We start from the raw sequence: 7,413 nt of genomic DNA, 5'->3' as shown, positions 1-7,413 counted from the left end.
CTCTTCTCGATCTTCGCCTCCCATTCTCCCCATGCAGAACATTTCCTATCAGAAGAACAATGGGACACAGCACACATGTCCTCTACCATCCTGAAAAACAAGAACCCCTTAATCATGACTTTATTCTATTTTATTCTTTGGTAGATTTCCAAACAGAAAAACACACAGCAATAGATAAATGTTAGAAAGGGGCATGATTAGATGCAGATGCACAAAGTGTCCTGTCCCCCCAGAAAATAAAAACAAATCCGGTCTCCTTGTGCTCCACTCTGCTCCCCCTGTCTTCCTACCCAGGCAAGAATTTTGCTGGATATCACCCATGGTCCTTCCTTCTCTTTTTCAAACAGCTGGAGGATGAACGGCAATTCTGAAAGGTTACAGAAGAGATAATGATAGGACAAGTTAGTACAGATAGTTCGAGGTGTACCAGGCAACTCCTACGAGGAATATTCAGCACAATTAACTAGGTTAATTTAGGGGGGAAGGGTGGGCAGAAGATTGATGCTGGGGATGTTCTAAAGGATAGTGATTGCCTACGCCTTGCAGGTGCCCCACTGCAAAGCAGAGACCTTTATTTTATTATTATCACACACTTGTATAAATAACTGGAACTTCTCAGCTTGATTCATCACTGATCAGCGTCCTTTCTGCAGCAGCCTCGAGTTATCAGAGGGAGCTTCAACCATGAGATTCCTCTCCCTTTTTCTTCTTCCTTTGCTGTTGCTGGCCCTGGCCAGCCAGGCTGAACAAGGTAAAAAGAAAAAGAAGAAAAAAGAGACTCCCATTTTTTAAAAAAGTCTTTCACATATGGTAGACTTGTAAAGGGGTAAAAGAGTATTGGGAAATGATCCATAATGAATTTAATTTTTTTTCTTAAAGTACTTTCCCCCAAAAAGCCCTTTCTGTTGGGGATAATTCAGACTGGTTCCTAGGTTTCAAAAAAGGTTATTTACTGCGGCCCATGTTTTCTTAGCCCCCAAATGGAAAACGAGTGACGTCTCAACCAAAGAAGAATGGCAGCTTAAGTTGATGGAACATGCACAGCTTGCAGATCCAACTTATAGAGTAAGAGAACAAGAAGAACATTCGTTTAAAGAAGATTGGAAAAAGTTTATTGAATATACAGTATGGGGGAAAATTGTGTAATATTTGAAAACGTTGGCTGCATTAAGATAAATTCAACAGTGTAAATAAGTTATGATGGATGTACTGAATGGTATAGTTTATGCAAAATATGCAGGGATTTATGATATGTAAAATTAACCATGTAAAGAGAAGAAGGGAAGTCATTCATATCTCAAGAAGGTAAAAATGAGTATTTTAAATTGTAAAACAGAAAAATTATATATAAAAAAAGAAGGAAAGTTGCTCATATTGATTAAGTGCAAAGGGATGTTGAAGTGAGTGATCGATAACTCTCTTTTAAATATATATATATTTTATATATATATTTTATATACACACACACACACACACACACACACACACACACACACATATATATAATATAACATTGTATCCAAATAAGCCATACTCAGAGTTGACTCACTGGAATCTATGAGCTTATGTCATACCCACCAACATTTATCTGATGAAAATAGGGATGTTGCAAGGAAAAGCGGGACATTCTGGGATCAAACCAGAAACCAGGACAACTTCCATTTGTTAACATTCAATGAGTATATCTTGGTTAGATATGCAATCCATATATATGCAATGTTCAGGGGAATATGAATTGAGTGGTTAATTTGGACAATAACCAGCCATTGTGCACAGTCACCATGTCTCATGAACAATCTACATGTACTTCTTCTGCGAAGAGGGAATTGTGCACAATTCCTGGTCAATATATATAACCCCCCTGCAGGCCTCATAATGACTGAATTTTGTACATTCTTTGGCCATTATGCATAATCCTCAACAGGCCTTATGTTGCCAGTCTTGCCCATCTGACGTTCCTGCCACTATACCCAAACCCCACTGAGCTCCACATGCCTTACCCCACACACAACTTGAAAAGGAGCAGCAATGCTTGGGCATTGGGAAACCAGGTGTGCAAGCTCATCCCACCAGGATCACCCCAGGATCAACTGCTGCTGAGCAATATTTCATTGGTGGGGTGGGGTGGGGGCAGAGATGGCAGTGGGTGGGATCAGAGGCCTGGGTGATGTATGGATACCAAAATTGGTTTGAAGTCCAGACTGTGACAGCGGTTTCATAATTTTTGACCAGGCAATCTATTGTGAATTCCCACTCACCAGGGGTGAGGTCCTTGCCACTGAGGGCACTGAGGAAATGAATGAGAAATGCCCCACTTTACTCCAAAGTAAATGGCTGCTTCCTGCCTGCTCAATTTGCAAGGCATGAGCCTGTGCTGCCTATCAGCTGGTCTTGCAGAGCGGCCAAAGACAAATGCACTTCATGTTAGGCAGTGAAACTGGAGATTTAGCAGGAGGGAAACCATGAGCCAGGTCGTACAGAAAGGCAGGTGCCCTGCATTTCTGAAGGGGGAGGGGACATTTTTTTCCTGTGGGTGTCTGGCCCCCACCCCTGCTGCTGCCGCCTGGCACTCTGACTCTGGTCTTAGCTAGCAAAAGCAGGAGCCAAGCCACATGGATCTTGTTGCCTAATCGCAAAAAGAAACATGTCACTTTGCTGCTCGGGAATCTCCCTCCCTCCCCAGCCAAGCTTAGCTGATTAGCCCTAGGCTTAATCATGTGAGCATGGTGCTTTTTCTTTTAATCTTCCACGCGGTGGCCCCACTAACCATTTGGTTCTCTATTTCTTCCAGCGGGCAAGGCTTGTGAGAGGATGAGAGGCTTTTGCGTCCATAAGAGTTCACACTGCCCCAGCAACAAAGTACTTCCGTTTGAATGTGGCGAGAAGAGAAAGTGCTGCAAAAAGTTAGACTCAGATGCGTAACCGTGGATAAGAGAAACCAAACTTCACACGGGGGGAAACAAAGAGTGCTTGTTATATGCTAAGGCAGAAATTGTTAAAAGCATTGCATTCCACTCATTAAATGCCTGTCAGAAATAAGCATCTGAAGTGTTCATTGCAAGATAAGATTCGGTCCCAAGGATACTGTTGGATGTTCCTGGTGCTCCCTGCTCAGTTCTGAAGTTTCTCAGGCTCCTGGTGGCTTTTGCTATGCTGAGAAAGTTCGCAGCTGCATTTCCAATCAGCTGACATTTCAGTCTTCAAACAGTCTTCCAAGGCAGCCCATGTGTAATCTGACCAGGAGATACCTAGAGTGTGTGTAATCATAGCCAGGCTAGCTCCTCAAAAAAGGACCAGAGCTGGTACAGTACACCACCCTCAGCTTGTGCCTCTAGTGACTGAGCTGGATCCAAAACGATCCCCGGGGTGTGCACCTGATCCTTTAGAGAGGGATCAAATCCAGAAAAGTTTGAACTCCACTTCTTGGCTAGATGTTGTTGTTGTTGTTTAGTCATTTAGTCATGTCCGACTCTTCGTGATCCCATGGACCAGAGCACGCAAGGCACTCCTCCCTTCCACTGCCTCCCTCAGTTTGGTCAAACTCATGCTGGTAGCTTCGAGAACACTGTCCAACCATCTTGTCCTCTGTCGTCCCCTTCTCCTTGTGCCCTCCATCTTCCCAACATCAGGGTCTTTTCCAGGGAGTCTTCTCTTCTCATGAGGTGGCCAAAGTATTAGAGCCTCAGCTTCAGGATCTGTCCTTCCAGTGAGCACTCAGGTCTGATTTCCTTAAGAATGGAGAGGTTATATCTTCTTGCAGTCCATGGGACTCTCAATAGTCTCCTCCAGCACCATAATTCAAAAGCATCAATTCTTCTGTGATCAGCCTTCTTTATGGTCCAGCTCTCACTTCCATACATCACTACTGGGAAAACCATAGCTTTAACTATACGGTTTTTATAATAGCCTGGTGGAAAAGACATACACTCAGAATTAAAGCATCCTGAGTCCCAAAACTGAATGGATCCCATAGTCCTCCTCCTACACACACACACACACACACACACACACACACACACACACAATCACTCCTGTTTACCTACCCACTCTGCTTTCTTAATCCAAGCAGTATAATTTAGGAGAGGAGAGTCATTTTGTTGCTCCTCTTGCTAAAAACTTAGGAATCTGAAACCTTACTGCAAACCATCCAGAGATCTACCAGATCGGCTTCGTTTTGCCTAGTGGTATGCCCTGCCCTGGATGCTGAAATCTGTGTGAGATGGCATCTTGCAGGACCCTGCAGCGTAAATGCCACAGGGTCAGCCAGGAGCACTTCCTGGTCTCTCAGGTAGGAATTGAACTACTGAGAACCCACTCAGAGGCAATAGCAATATAGGGTTGTTTTCAACCAAGTCCTAATCAGAGCAGACCCATGGAAGTTAATGGGCCTAAGTTAGTCATACCTTTCAGCTTCAATGGGTCTACTCTGAGTAGTACTAGCATTGAATACCACATAGGGTGCACAGTGTCAAAAGCCAATGAAAGGTCCAAGAGAAAGAGCAGGCTAGCATTCCATTAATTTCTCTTCCAACAGGGCCACAGCTTAGTGGTAGAGACCTTAAAACATAGAATCATAGCATCTTCGAGTTGGAAGGGGCCCAAGGGTCATCTAGTCCAACCCCTTGCAATGCACGAATCTGTGCTAAAGCATCCATGACAGATGGCTATCCAACCTTTGTTTAAAAGACTCCACCAAGGGAGACTGTTCCATAGTTGAACAGCTCTTAATGTCAAACAGTTTTTCCTTATGTCTAATCAGAACCTCATTGCCTGCAACTTGAAACCATTGATTCAAGTACTGCCTTTCAGAGCAGGAGAAAACAAGCTTGCTCCATCCACCATGTGACAGTCCTTCAAATATTTGAAGATGGCTATCATAACTCCTCTCAGTCTTCTTTTTCCAGGCTAAACATTTCCAGTTCCTTCAAGAGTTCCTCATAAGGCTTGGCTTCTAGACCCTTGATCATTCTACAGTGGTACCTCGGGATGCAAACGGGATCCATTCCAGAGCCCCATCCGCATCCTGAATGAAACGTAATATGCGACGGCGCATCTGCGCGTGTGCGGGTTGCGTTTTGCCGCTTCCGTGCTTGTGCGTGACGTCATTTTGAGCATCTGCGCATGTGCAAGCGGCGAAACCCGGAAGTAACACACTCCGTTTCTTCCAGGTTGCTGCAGAACACAACCCAAAAGCGTGCAACCTGAAACACATTCAATTTGAGGTATGACCGTAGTTGCCCTCCTCTGCACACATTCCAGCTTATCAACATCCTTCTTAAATTGTGGTGCCCAGAACTGGGCACCATATTCCAGGTGTCTTGTGGAGTTCTTGACATCACACATCAAACTGAAGGGCTGAGACCTCTGAATTACCCTATTGCGCCTCATTATTCAGCCCCCACATAGAGCCTATGTGCACACCAATAAATAGTTCCGCAGTATCTTGAAGACCCATAGCATCCCTACCCATGAGCTGCCCCATAGTGTCAGAAGCTGGAGCCCATCTACTGTCTTTCAAACCAGTGGATTTTTACTGCATTGGTGGCAGATGTTTCCTTCCTTTCTCATAAGAAAATTTGTAGACCCACCAAAATTTTGTGGCTGAATGGACATTCCCGCACACTTGCAAGACTCTTCTTGCACCACAGATCACACTCTGCCTGCATGGCTGGCATGTTACCTGACCAGTCTTTAAAATGATGGCCGTAAAACTCCACCTTGACCCTTGCTGCAAGCTGGGCCAACTAAAGGGGTTATCATTAAATCACCCAATGCATCCGGAGGTTGATGGGTCCATCTGTTCACACCAGCAGGTGAAAGGTGCAGTGTACTGAGCTTCAAAATACAGCAATCCTGATTTTTCAGGCCAAGCAGGGCAGTTGCAGCAATGCCCTTTCCTCTTCTTCTCAGGTTGTGTGGGGCATGGAAGCTGCCTTATTTTTAGAATATAAAAGCTCAGTACAGTCATACTTTGGTTTTGGAACAGGTTAGTTCCCGAACAGTTTGGCTTCCAAACACCGCAAACCCGGAAGTGTCAGGAATGTGCCCCCCCCAAGTGCAGTGAAAGAGTCGGCCTCAGAAATTGAGCAAGGAGCCAACTCTTCAGCTGAGAGCTGTCTGAGTTCCGAAAAGACAGACCAGGCTACCTCCTTCCCAGGCAAGAGGAAGAGATGGAAGTGGGCCAAAGTGTTGCTAGGCAACCAGCAGATAAGCAAGTATTGGAGGCTGAGTCTTCTGCGGAAGAGCTAGGCAAGCCTTGCAGTCCTCGAACGAGGAGATTGGAGAAGTTCAAAGAGCAACGGAAGGGAAGGAGACGAAAGGCGGGATTTTGGCGTTCTTCCTGTTGGGGGAAGGATAATGAGTCAGACTGAGCAACTAAGATTAATGAGAGCAGGCAGAACGCCATGCTCTGGATATGTTTTTTCTTTTAAATAAACTTAACTAAAACTGACGACGAGTCTTTGCTGCTTATCAGGCTGCTTGCCTGCCAAAGATCATTGTAGGAAGTTACTGTTCCAGTTTGCGAACTATTTTTGGAAGCTGCATGTCCAACGGGGCTTCCGATTGGCTGCAGGAGGTTCCTGCAGCCAATCAGAAGCTGCACTTTGGTTTTCGAACGTTTTGGAAGTCAAACAGACTTCTGGAATGGATTCTGTTTGACTTCCATGGTACGACTGTATTGCCAACAATCTCCTTCAGTGGCTCTCAAGGGTTCCCAGTGGGGGTCTTTCCCACCCTTACCTGGACATATTAGGGATTGGACTGAGGACCTTTCGCATGCAATGGATGTGTTCTACCATTGAGCTATGTTCTTCCCCATATGTCAGGAAAGAGATCTGACGTGGCAACCATGGGCACCCCAGGGAAGTTTGGCAAAGGGGCGGAAGCGTGTGGTGCATACTCTGAGGTTCTGTGGTTGCCTTCACACTGAATGGCAAATCATTATAAAATACTCCTAATGGAGGGGAGCCAAAAACATCCCAGCAAGTAACATGCATGCTCAATGGCCATGGTGGCTGGCTAAGTCAAACACAGAAATCGGGGGTGACTGGTTGGGAATGGGGGGTGGAATCAGAGAGATGGCCAAGACTGGCTGACTGGCTGGTACAGTGAACAAGTGCACTTCATAGAGCAACATGGTGCAGGCTGCACTATAATATATTTATTTTCCATTCTCTTGGCTTTACATTCCGTACCGTGAATGAAATCGCAGCCGTCTAATCTGTTTCAGCTGTTTATAGAAAAGTAAGATATGAGCCTGCTGGATCTGACCCATGGCCCATCTAGTCCAGCATCCTGTTCTCACAGCAGCCAACCAAATGCCTGGGGGAAAACTGCAAATAGGATTTGAGCACAAGAACACACCCTGCTTTTTTTTTTTGGTTTTTCAGCAACTGGTAATTCATGAGCTGT

At 45.2% G+C, this 7,413-nt stretch overlaps 1 long non-coding RNA gene across 1 annotated transcript; it reads left to right on the top strand.

Annotated features, from left to right (window-relative positions):
- Positions 1–522: 522 nt before the first annotated feature.
- Positions 523–3,039, top strand: LOC128411409 (uncharacterized). The gene is made up of 2 exons (XR_008329798.1): positions 523–751; positions 2,792–3,039. It is a non-coding gene; the product is annotated as an uncharacterized LOC128411409 (long non-coding RNA).
- Positions 3,040–7,413: the final 4,374 nt, after the last annotated feature.

This window comes from Podarcis raffonei, chromosome 3 (assembly GCF_027172205.1).
Source record: "Podarcis raffonei isolate rPodRaf1 chromosome 3, rPodRaf1.pri, whole genome shotgun sequence".
NCBI lineage: Eukaryota > Metazoa > Chordata > Lepidosauria > Squamata > Lacertidae > Podarcis > Podarcis raffonei.
This window is presented reverse-complemented; position numbering and strand designations above follow the sequence as displayed.